This window comes from Meleagris gallopavo, chromosome 1, assembly GCF_905368555.1.
Source record: "Meleagris gallopavo chromosome 1, MGAL_WU_HG_1.1, whole genome shotgun sequence".
Lineage (NCBI taxonomy): Eukaryota > Metazoa > Chordata > Aves > Galliformes > Phasianidae > Meleagris > Meleagris gallopavo.
Genome location: NC_139404.1, coordinates 46,650,644 through 46,663,161, shown reverse-complemented (window position 1 = coordinate 46,663,161; position 12,518 = coordinate 46,650,644). Strand labels below are relative to the sequence as shown.

The following is a 12,518-nucleotide window of genomic DNA, read 5'->3' as shown; positions in this document are numbered from 1 at the left end:
AATAAGAGCCCCTCAAGAGAAATGAAGAAGCATGAAATAAGCAATAAAACTCTTTGTTTCAAATGATTACTTTAAATAAGTTTATTCAAAAACTATTTGAGATTATTTTCATAGGGCAGAATAAGGCAGTAAAGAAAAAGCTCAGTACATATGCAGAAAAGCATGTGCTCAGTTTCATGAAATTATCTTCACCAATTATGTATGAGGAGCTCTGAATTACACAATTTTAGCATACATCAAAACAGTCAATACATGGTTATGCATTTGATATTTAACTGAGAAATTTGAGATATATACGGTGAAAGAAAAACATATACGTGCATGCATGTTTATTTGGCTTTCTTATGGGAGATGTTGCTGAGTGTATGCAAATGTGTGTATGTACACACACATGCACACAGATGTGGGTGTAAGTTTCAGTTTTATTGTGTACTCTTATCAGTGAACTGCCTCTTTGCCTTCTATCATCAATACAAAAACTTCCCCTGGCTTCTGTGTTAGCAAAACCAAGCCTCTTTATCAAGTAATTAAAGTTAAAATTGACTGGGCTCACTGAAAGTAAAAAGCACCATAGACTCATCCTTTCAGCTAAAGCAAAAATATGTTTGATCATCAGAAAATCCCCTTAAAATTCTAATTACCTTCAGAAGACTGACTGTATCTATTTCAATATCTCAGTCAAGGAAGTTATGTCAAAGTACTGGCAAAAATTTTCACAAATATTAGTAAGACTTTTCCTTCTTTCTGCCCTGTAATATTTTCCTATTCTTTACACATGTGGCCATCAGTTCTCAGAGAAGCTTCAGTTAATCCATGGCCTGATCTGAACACTGTTAACATCAATGGAAGGATTCCCATCTAGTTCACAAGCTTTTGATCTCACTTCATAGGCTTTTTGTGGAATATTCAACACAAAGCCTCACTTTTACGAAAGTCTTTCTATGTGCCTGCCTATTCACTTTAAAGTATATCAAAGACATGAAAGCATGAGGAAGATTCACACTCCTCATTTCTAGCCTTTCACTGCCAGATCATCATGGCATGCATGGCACCATGAGCAGCTACGCAGCAACTGATGCAGAACATAAGCAACAATATGAGCAAGTTTTAGAAATGCGTTTGGTTGAAATTTAGTCTGTGTGTGGCTGTCCAGTTTTAGTACGATGTTCAAAACCAAAGGAGTTAAAGAGATACAGCACACAGATAAAACACAAGATATTCACACAGCTTATTTTGAAGGGACAAATCACAAGTAGAACTGAAAGCTCTGCCAAAAGACTTGATGCCATTTCTGAACATAGGCAGGTTGACTTCAAAGAGTGAGGCAGCTTCTGACTGACTCTGGGCTGAACTGAACACCATTCCTTTGCACTTTCCTTTCTCCAGCACCTTTTTCCTGTCTCAGCAGCCATGACTTCTTTCTTATCCTGTTTTTGAACTCCCATATAGCCTAGGGGGGACTCTGAGCTCTCTCTAACATGAGCATCAACAGTAAAAATAAGAAATGTATGTCAAATGTGTGCCATTCTTGCAGTATTTTGAAGGTATGAGGCTAGCAGGAACATTCAAAGTAAACTGACATTTTCCTAAATTTAAAGATTTAAACAGTAGTCACTTGAAATGTGAAACCCCTTTTTGCTTATGTTAGTTAAAAGTGCTGAAGTTCTGGACTTCAGAAGATGCACCCGGTATCTACACAGAAATCTGTCTAAATGAGAAATTATATAAAATGAGTATAACTTTAGATTATCCTATGTAGATTATTCCCTGTTTTTCCATTAACCTATTCTTTTCCATTTCTTAAAATGAAAAAAAAAAAAAAGCGAACAAATCAGTGCAATCATAAAGCTGAGGCACATAATTAACAAGATTGTGTTATTTCAGGAAAGATGCAGGGTCAAAGTTAAGCTTCATTTTTCCACCAACACAGAGACACTAAAGTCAGCTTTCTAATGACAAATTCCAACCATGACGTTTTTTTTTCATGATCTCAACTTCTTTTTTTTCCCAAGGGGAATATCTGTTGTTGCATCAGTTTTATAGATGAAATTACTTCTCCTCTTGTTATTCTTTTAAAATTTCTTCTATATTGACTAAGAATTCATTAACATCCTCTAAGTAATTCCGGTGAGAAAATTGCTTTTATGCTGTGCAACATAAGAGCAAGATATAGCAATGTAAGAAGTTATTACTTACTGTCCTTTTCTGCAATATCGTGGATGGCAGGATGTAAAACAGTTCTGCACTCAGTTCAGTATCCTAACGATTCTCACACAGGAACATTTTTGTTTTGTTTTTAGGTTTAGCAGAAGCCTGTAGTGATAACACAATGAATCAAAGCTTGGGCTCATTGGCTCAGTGCCCTAATGGACAAGGATTACTCATTAACAATTCTTTCTTTGCGAAACTCTCTAAACACAGGCTGTATTAAAACATTTTGAATCCCTGCATGTCCATCAGCTCAGAGATCCGAGATGCTCATTAATACTCTGGCTTCATGTGTGGGGGAGGCTGGCTCAAAAAGTGCAGAGATAGTACCACACTGCTAATTGTAATACTTTTCTTGCACACATATATTTTTATGACAATCTCAGCATCCTTTCCTTTTTCAGTCAAGGAGTTCAGATGTCATTCCAAGCCGTATATCTGATTTTCAAGTATTTCTGGTATATTTACACTTTTGAGGGCAATTGCACATTTCAGAGTATGATACCAAATACTGAAAAAGCAGAATGGGCTATGAGTTACAGCATTCCAGGGACCGTGAGACACTACAGTTCAGTTCCCAGATTTAGCACATCCTCTAACAAACTGCATCGTTTTGATTCTAGCACATCCCATAAAACTTTGGGAATGCAGCTGAAATCCTTAACTTTAAAGCTAGTTGTTTCTTGCACCTTTTGTGCACAAATGGAAGAATGTAGTCCCGGATGGTGAAACACATCTTGGGTGCAGTGTACATGAAGATGCTGATCTCTTACTACTGACAGAAAGGTAGCCTTGAACAGTTATGTCCTCACTTACCCAGTAAGGAAATTGAAAGCAAAGAGCAGCGAAGCCAGGCTGTTCTGTTACAACATGGCATCCACATAAGGAGGGTAATAATACCTTGTTCTGTATTGATGACATATCCTCTGGGGATGAGTTGATTTGGCAGTGGAATTGAGGCAAATTTCAGCTAGGAAGGACAAGTGGCAGCATCGCTTATGGGAAATGAGTTCGTGTTTGCCACACTGTAGTTGTTCTCTCTCCTTCTCCTTTTCATATTTGCACTGTCTGATTAAGAGTGCGTGCACACAAGCTGTGCCTCCTACTCCAGGAGACAGGCACTGGACAACAAACACAACACTTTCTGGGAGAAAGGTGACAGTTGCCTGTCCTGAAGTTATCAACAGCAATATTCCCTTCACTCCAAGTTAAAATAAATAAATTAGAAAAGGTGTATTCATCCTCCAGCTTACGTCAAGGAAAATGGAACTGTCTTTCTCTTTAAAAAGTAATAAATATTCTTTCTCATGATCTTTTTCTTGTAGTTTCACCTGATAGCCAAACACACATGGCCTGACAGGTTTCTGATGGGATCAGTGCCATAAAGCTGCTGCAGGACACCACTGTTTTCAGGGGTTTGTGCCCACAGTTTCTTTTAGCAGACACTGGCTGCATGATAAATAGACCAGATGTCTTCGCTGGTTCTCCGGAAGTCATCATCACTGTAAATGATGAGATTTCCGTTTTACAAATTAATTCTCAGCAACATTTTCAGTGCTTGCAATAAATCTTCCAAAACAATTCTGCCCACAGGAAGCAGGTGGTATCACACAAAACATGCCGACATCCCATTTGACAATTTTCAGTAAGTACACACTCTGGTGGTGCCTAGGAAACATATGCAAAAAAAACCCTTCAGTCAACCTGAGGCCACTAATAGGGTTTTGTCAGTTACCAGGTGAAGCAACAGAAGCTGCATGAAGATATCTCACAAATACCATATTATGTCTCACACTGTATTTTGTCTCGTCTATTGACTAATTCTGAAGACCTTAAATTGGGTCTTCCAGCTTTCAGCCCCTTGCAGGATCAGTCCTAGGTATTTAATGGCACAGCTCAATTGATATTTAAAGTCCCTAGAAACAAACCTTCAGTAAAGGCTCTTCCTCCAAAAGCATTTTTCTCTGCATGGATGTTCTTCAGATAGAAAAGAGTTCACAAAAGAAGGAAGCAGAATTTAATACCTCCATTCACCAAAGAATTTGTAATGTTAAAATGTCTTTAATTTTCATCCAATAATAAAAGACGAAGTGGCAAAGTTGTGCTTTGTCCACTAATCAGTATTTCTGATACATTATTGGAAAAAAAAACAAGAAAGAAGCTGCATGATCAGAAGTGTTGCCTGTAGCAATGACATGTGGCATTACTAGTTCAAGCCAGCTGTTCATATTTTATTGTGGCTGATATGCAAATGAAAAGAGAATGGAAAGGATTTAGAGCAAATCAAACGTCTTCTATAGCATTCTAAGAGACTATCTACAAGGGAGAAAAGTGGGAGTGATATGGTTCAAATCCAGTTCCCCACAGATAGAAAGTCTTTTCTAAAGAGCCTACCGAAGCCACACCTCCGCAAAAGCCATTGCTTAAAACTTGTAAAGAGTTTCTGATTTGGTTATAAATAATGGTCTATCCACTGAATACAGAGTCACCTGCACCTCTTCTTGCATCCTTGCAGCACTCTATATTTATTGATGCTGCACAGAGGACACAAGTCACCTACAGTCTATCTCAGTGGATTGGCCATTACATACTCTTGGGCACTCTCAGAAATACCACTCTTCACCAGTCTAATGAAAAGAAAGCATTTCATTTCTTGAAGAATGGCCAAAATTATCACCAGTTTACAATAAGTTTTATCATAGAAAGATAATTATGTAATCTTAGTAGATAAGGGTGCTTCTTTACGGGCAAAAAAATAGGAAAAGAATGGGGTGCAAAGTTTCAGTGAGTTTACTCTAGTAACTTTATATCGTTCTTTTCCCTCTTGTATTTCAAAGGCAGAAGATTAGCTCCAGTGTTAAGATCAGTTTCATTTATAGAAAAAATTATTAGTGAAATCTTGAATTTCACTAATCTGAGCCACATAGTTATAAGTTACTCTCTGATTATTTGGTTTCTGGACACAGCAGAATTTGTTCAACAATTTTATAATTTGCACTGATGTAATCCAACATTTTGCCTTTATCACTCACATATTTAAAGTAGAGACTCATGAAACATAACAGCAAGGGGGGAATTCCTCTCTGATGGCAAACAGTTAATAGTTAGCCAGTGTCCTCTACCAGGAGCACATATGTAATTAATGTGATACTATCTTGTAACTGACCTGGTGCAATGGAAATGCTGACTATACGTGGAATCAGAAACACTGTCAGATAGTGGACTTCACTGTGTGGAACTTGGTCTACCTCCCTCTAGCTGACTCCAACTGGAATTCAGAATGTGATTTGCTATAAATAAGTTTTATGGTTATTCAACAACATCAGATTCTCTCATTGGTTTTAAATTTTAAGTAAGGCACTGATGTTATATCCTTTTCCCCCATTCTCTTCTTTCCTGCTAGGGGTTACGAGTTTAAAAGTTACTAGAGGAATCACAGCTTTAAGTCAAAAGTGTTAGTACAGTATCAGCTGATAAGTTCTGCTACCGGCCTTGGGGTAAATATACACTTTATTCTTTCTTTTTTTTTTTCCTCTTGATATTTTGATGTTATACAGTAAGATAGTAATTGAGTTCAATTAGGGTTAGTCTTCATTTATGTAAATATTTGGAGAGAGAAAAATATTATGAAATGTTGAGCTGTTCCAGTAAACAAATGCACTACCCTTTCATTAATAAATAGTTCTTCTAAACTGAATGTCAAAGGTGATGAGTGAAGTATCATTAATAAGTAAATATTAGAATATTTTAGTGATTTTTTTTTTTAAATTGCTGCCTGAAATGCACTAAGGAAATTCCTTCTACAAACATTCAAGCTCCTGCTTGCTTTTAATAATGTATTTTGCATCAAGGGAAAGATGTTTAGGACTGGTTCAGTGATTGACAAGAAACTGATTCTTTCAGGATAGGAGAGAACAGGATTGCAGATTACACAAATGGATTGTAGAAGCCGTAGATCTTTGGAGGTGAAGGAGGAGTCTCCACCAATGTAATTGGGCAAATCAGAGTCACTACTGGCCTTTTAAGTAGTTCATTGCTATTTTGTACCTTTTCTCCTAAAAGAGACACTACCATGGTCTGAAGCACAAAAATGTTTGCTCTCATTGCTTGTTGATAGGGAGGATAGAACAGGTGCTGCACCCCAGATGATATCCAGAGGCAGGGACACAGCCTCATCCTGTTCCAAGAGTTCCAGGACCACGGAGGGTGCAGGGGGGCCATCATACACTCAGTAGCCATAGAAAGCTCATTATCTACGTGTGTCTACACTTTCAGAGAAAGGGGGAGCATCAGATTTGGCTATGAGAAGTCAAGTAGAGTTCAGTTTGGAAGAAGCTGCGTTCTTCATTCTGCAAGGAAGATCTTTATGTATCAGGGAGGAACAAGGCTGCTTCAATAGGAAAAGAAGTCAGGAGCCAAAGATAGCCCCACTGACAATGCACAGTCCCACAACACCTGAGCAAGGCCCAGGTGCTGTAGCAACAGAACCAAAGAAAGTCAGGTGGCAAATCAAGCCCTCAGCACTTCCAGAGATCAGTCAAGAGCAACAGGAGCCGAAGGCAAGGCTAGATACAGGCCTAGAGATACACTACCTGAGGAATCATTATGAGATTCACCCAGGAGGCAGAGCAGAGGCAGGACAGGAGACTATGCAGGCTACATCTCATATCTACAGCAAGCCTGGATAGAAGACATCAAATACAACCTTAACTTAGCTCAGGCCAGGACTGAAGACCCAGGCTTGAGACTGACCACTGACAGGGTCCAGCTGAGGAAAGTCAGGGTCATCAAGACCTCTTAGTGCCCTCAGGCTCCTGATGTATAATTGTCCTCAAAGCCATTGTTGGTTTTGAAAACTGCTTGCTCCTTGTTCCTTACCAGATGTAGGAACAGTGGTGAACAATTTTAGATACTTGCAGCAGACAAGAGGAACAGCAGCAGGACTAGACCCAGTGTTCAAATTCTACTGTAAAGACTAAGATGAAAAGTCCATTGTCACAAGTTCAGCTGAAGTGACTCATGACTCCACCTGCTTAAGAAAAAGCAAAAGGGGCTGAAAATCAGATCTTGTATGTAGCTGCAATATTGTCAAACTCAGAGAAGTGAGAAGATATATCACATTAGATTACTCCCCTCTGAATTCTAAGAGGCATCCATGAATGTGTTCGTAGAGCCCTTCCCATCCCAGCAGGAGATTTTGTTGGGATGACGTTTAGTGGGAAATATTGGTGATGGGTGGATGGACTGGATGGTCTTAGAGGTTTTTGCTAACCTTGGTGATTCTATGATTCTATGACTGATGAAACTGAAGCACTGCTAATAGGTGCATTCCAGCAAAGAGATCTTTGGGCACAACTTTCCCTTGCCACAGAGGTGCACAGAAGTGCAAACAAAGCATGAGGTACAGTCATAGTACCCTACTGTGCCACACATTAGGTGCTCATTAACCTGGGGGAACATTAGCTATACATGGTTATGTGGAGTGCAGTAAAGAGCAACTGAATGGGTAAGTGTGTGTGTGTTGGGAGCTAAGAAACACAGGGGTGAAACGGAGGAGAGTAAGAGCAAACATAGATAGCTGGGCAGAGGATCCTAACTCCGTGCACCAAGCCCCAGGTCACTGACCATCCCATTGGCAGCCACCTGAAAACAGCAGGTATGAGGAGAGAAGGGCAAATAAAGGTGTGGAAGTTGAAGAAAAGTATGGTAGGCAGTAGGTCTTGGGAGAATTGAGGGATTCCATTTGTTTTCCTTTCTTTCTTTATCTTCAGTTTACGTCTTGCCATTCTGAAAACAAATTACTTCCCTTTATGGAAGAAATTAAATGCAATAATAATTTTATTAAATTTAAACAATGCAGATAAGGAAATGCAGATGTTGCTTATCTCATTGCATTATTAAGTTGGGCACACTGCGAAGATCTTTTTATATCAGAACCTGATCTCACCATTCTTTTTGTTCAAAATTGGGTTATATCCCAAAATATGAATATTTGCATTGGCAGTTCCCTCATTTATTTCTAATCTCACTTGGCAAATGCATTTCATTTTCCCATCTCACATTGCAACGGAAACAGTATAACAAAAACAGGTTATCTAGAGAACAGTTATAGAGTAGATTATTTGCCTGAGAAATTTGTCTAATTCTCTTTCTGCCTTTGGGCTGAAAAAATTTTCACAAGGAAGAGAATCTTACAAATTTGTGACTTCTAGGGTTTTCTCTGTTTCTATAAATAAACATGTAGGATTGAGACAATATAGGTGAAAATGTGGAAAAATCAGTTCAAAGCATCAGTACTGTTCCACCCTCTGTACTGACTCCTCAAAAATACAGACCCACATTAGGGGTTTCTATCCTTTTCCTCAAGGTTTCCACAAAATCGCCTCAAGCTGGGCAGTGCATGTGGTCTCCCTCCCTCCACTGACAAGCCTTTTCCCAAAGCTGGTCCTTTTCCCAGGAAATGGAATTGCCTGCCCAGAGGATGAACTCTGTTCATACAGGCAGCAGCCTCTCCTCAGCAGCTAACCCATGCTGGAATAAGTCCTTCGGTGCCTGTGGGATTGGCCTCAGTGTTCTAATCAGCCTACTTTAGATATATTTGCATTTTTTGGGCATATATACCAGTTACCATAATGGCAGATAGATAAAGGTAAGCGTTACTGTTACAGAAATAGTGGCTATTCCTGGAATAATGGCTGGAATTAATGAATTAAATTTCAGTGAAAATTTAAGACATAACAGAACAATCTATCAATAACTAAGGAGCTGCTTTTTTTGGTCATCATGGGGACTACAACTGAGTATTAGCTACAGCAGACTTGCACGTGAAAGATTTTTGGCTGAAGGATTTGTGTGTCCATATGTGCAGGTGCTGCTATATCTACTCAAAGGAAACAGAATCTGCAACTATGGTTGACAAATGAATTAACGCCAGTGATTTCTGAGGGGCAAATAATGTGCCCTATCCTTTTCCCAGTACTTTCAAGTGTAGTAGTTGCTCATATGTGCATCAAAGGTACCAAGTGCTAGAGCAACAGTATGCTGGTTAGATAAAAATAAAGTTCTTCTAAAGGTGCTGTTCTAAAATTGTTAAACTGATAACTTCCTACATGTCATGCTTGCTCACAAAAACACAACAAGAATTTGTGTGAGTTTTCTTCCTGTGGACATGGAAAGTTATTCTGTGCAGATACACACGGATAACTGTATTTCAGATTGGATGCTTTATTAACAGCAGCAAATAAATATACATCTTGCAAAATAAAAGATTGATAGAGGAAAAAAAATCCTTGTAGCAAGATCATTTTTTTAAGAACAGAAAGTATTTTTCTCTTGAATACATGACATCAACTTGGAAATACACATAAACCCTGGAACTGCATTCGCTTAGCTGCATGTCCAACTCATTCCAGAGAGGGCCAAGGAAGGGTATACATAGCTCTTACCATTTGCAATTTAGTCTAAGAAGGTAACTCAGAATCAGAAAATAGGAGAGAACTGCTGTTCTCCAGGTGGGAGAACGGCTATTCAAGTCAGTAATGACCACCTTGAACTATGCAAGACCTCAAAGTCACTGCGATAGCACAATACCTTCTATATTCAAGAAGTTTGATTGGAAAAGCATCAGTCCTTAAATATTTTGGAAAAATATAGGAACGAACAAGCCTGTTGTAAAGTTGATACAAATATGAGATTTACCAGATATATGCTTTTCCTCTGACATTAAAGATTACACAAAAATAAATTTCCCAAGGAATATAATTAATAAATATTGGAGATTTTATTAAGTGGTAGCAAACACACACACATACACACACACAAAATCACTGATGCTGAAAATCAGTTCAACTTGCAACTGAGAGAATTGTATTTTACATACCTGATACTTTCTAAAGCTCTTTTAAAACTATTGTAGTGGATACTTATTTTCTCAGTTTAATCATTGACTTGTTGCTTAACCTGTCTTTTCACTCAGGTCTTTAAAAGTCAACAGATAATAATATGAAATAAATAAAACCTTTGTCACTCATTCCTACATCGTTTTACGTAACTCTCCTAAATATGAGTTGCAACAGAAACCTTTGAACAGCATGCCAGTAAAATGGGCTGTATTGCAAAGAAGCTGATAAAGTCTAATTTGGAATATTGTCAATTTATTCCAGGAATTTAAGTGTCTGTAACCAGACATTTTAAGCTTCTGGAATTTTATAAGTCTTTGTTCTGTAAATGATACTGTTCCCTATTTCTTCAAGTGGAAAAAACTTGATCTATTATGGCCAAAATAACTGTCTTCTTCTTCAAGGCTGCCAGCAGAACCAGGCAGACAGAATGATTTCTGTAACAGGAATGTCAGCCAGCAGGTGTTAAAGTGAAATGTGACCTCGACTGCCTTTACGCCTGACCTTGGATTACTTCAAAGGAATAACTGAGGTGTGAAAAAATGCTTTTTCTGTACTCACCCTTGATCCCTTTACTTAATATCCCAACATAACGATATTTTAGCAATCACCTTACTAGCTTTGGAAGTGAATTAAGCGAATTAAGAAATTAAGATGCCTCCAGTTTTTTTTTCCTTTAGAAGACAGATACTCACTCAGTTCCTGCTGAAAAAATTAGCTGCTCCCTAATGCAGCTACAGGGGAAAAACAACAGAAATTATACATATGCTGCAGGGCTCTGGCCTCACTGGGATCATGGAGATAGGATGTGATGATTCACACTACTGGAACACTGCCTTAGATGGATACAGGCTCTTTAGCAGAGGTAGAACAGGGCAGGGAGAAGATGGAGTTGCCCTCTATGTGACAGCAGCAGGAATGAGGGAACTCTGCCTTGGGATGGAAAGTGAGCCAGCGTGGAGCTTGTAAAGTATGGATTAGAAGCAGACCAATGCGCGCAATGTTGTGGCTGTCTTTTCTAGATTGATGAGAAAGAAGTATATGAGACCTTCTCTGGTCAGCTAGAAGAAGTCTCTTGTATTCAGCCCCTGGTCTTCATGAGGGATTTTAATGACACTAATGAGTCCTGCTGTCACTGGAGGAACAATGCAACCAGGAATAAGGAATCCAGATGGTTTCTGAAGTGTATAGACTGATTATATCTGATAAAAGGTGATTAAGGAGCCTGAGAACACACTTTGCTGGACTTGATTCTTTAAAACAAGGAAGAAATGTCAAGGAATGTGAGGGTCATGAGCAGCTTAGCTGTAAAGAAAATGAGAGAGTGAAGTTTAAGACCCAAAGAGGTAAAAGGAAGGCAAAAAATAGGAACGCAGCCTTGCACCAGGGTAGCATCCTCTGTGCTTTGTAGGACTTGTTTGGAAGAATCTCATGGGAACGTGACCCTGGAGAGAAGAGTGATCTGGAAGAGTTGTTTGATAATCAAAAGTCATCTCCTCCATGCTCAAGAAAAGTCCATTGTGGAAAGCAGGAAATCTAGCAAAGGCAGCAAGAGACCTATCTGGATGAACAAGGAGCTCCTGATTAAATCAAATATAAAAAAAGAAACTTACAAGATGTTAATAAAGGGTTAATAAAGCTAAAGCCCACCTGACATTACATCTGGTAAGAGATGTGAAAGGCAGTACAGGTTTTCTACAGGTTTAAAGGCTTCTACAGGTATCAGGGTTCTAATAATCTTCTATAGTGAGAAGGCTCACTTGCTGTACAAGAGGAGACCTTCAGCACTGTATCCCCAAACATCCATAGAGAGGTGGATAGAAAACTGAAGGAAAAAAGGCTTTGAGGTCAGCAGCACGAAGTCCAGCTGTACGGCATTCATTAGTGGTTCAATATCTGGATTTAACTTCATTAAGGATACGGATGATGGGAGAGTACACTCCCAACAGCTTTGCAGAAGGTCTAGAACTGGGAGGAGTGGCTGAAACACAGAGTGACCGTGTTGCCATTCAGAGTGTCTTTGGCAAGTCAGAGAAATGACCTAAAAGAAATACTGCAACGTTCATTGTAGGGAAATCCATGTCCTACACAGGCGGAGGAGTAATCCTGTGTACCAGTACAGAATGGGGGCTGAGAAACAGTTTAGCAGAGAAGGCCTCGAGTGTCTTGGTTGACAAGCTGAACATGGTCCAGCAGCATGCCCTCACAAAGAAGGCCAACAGGTCAAAGGAGCTGAATCCTCCTGTTTGCTCAGCCTGGAGAGACCCATATGGAATGCTAGAGACAGTTCTGGGCTTCCCAGTGCAAGTAGGACACAGACTTAGTGGAGCAAGTCTAGTGAAGAGCTATTAAGATGTTTAAGGTGTTAAAGCATGATATGTAATGAAAGGCTGAGAAAGCTGGGACTGTTCA

The 12,518-nt window shown here is 39.1% G+C and overlaps 1 protein-coding gene and 1 long non-coding RNA gene across 40 annotated transcripts in view; one reads left to right on the top strand and one right to left on the bottom strand.

Annotated features, from left to right (window-relative positions):
• The window catches only part of NR1H4 (nuclear receptor subfamily 1 group H member 4), a 40,799-nt gene extending 38,480 nt beyond the window's left edge, over positions 1-2,319 (bottom strand). For both annotated transcript variants that reach the window (XM_010709449.4, XM_003202169.5), the window contains exon 1: positions 2,197-2,319. The gene's annotated coding sequence lies outside the window, so the exon portion shown is untranslated. The remainder of the gene's footprint in view (positions 1-2,196) is intronic.
• LOC146545285 (uncharacterized) overlaps positions 1-12,518 on the top strand; it is an 86,522-nt gene that overhangs the window by 29,259 nt on the left and 44,745 nt on the right. For 16 of the 38 annotated variants that reach the window (XR_014883313.1, XR_014883311.1, XR_014883308.1 and 13 more), the window contains 2 exons: positions 5,612-5,705; positions 10,511-10,638. The exons of 12 other annotated variants lie outside the window; for them this stretch is intronic. This is a non-coding gene — a long non-coding RNA (uncharacterized LOC146545285). 10 more of the 38 variants (XR_014883319.1, XR_014883309.1, XR_014883297.1 and 7 more) reach the window with 3 other exon arrangements.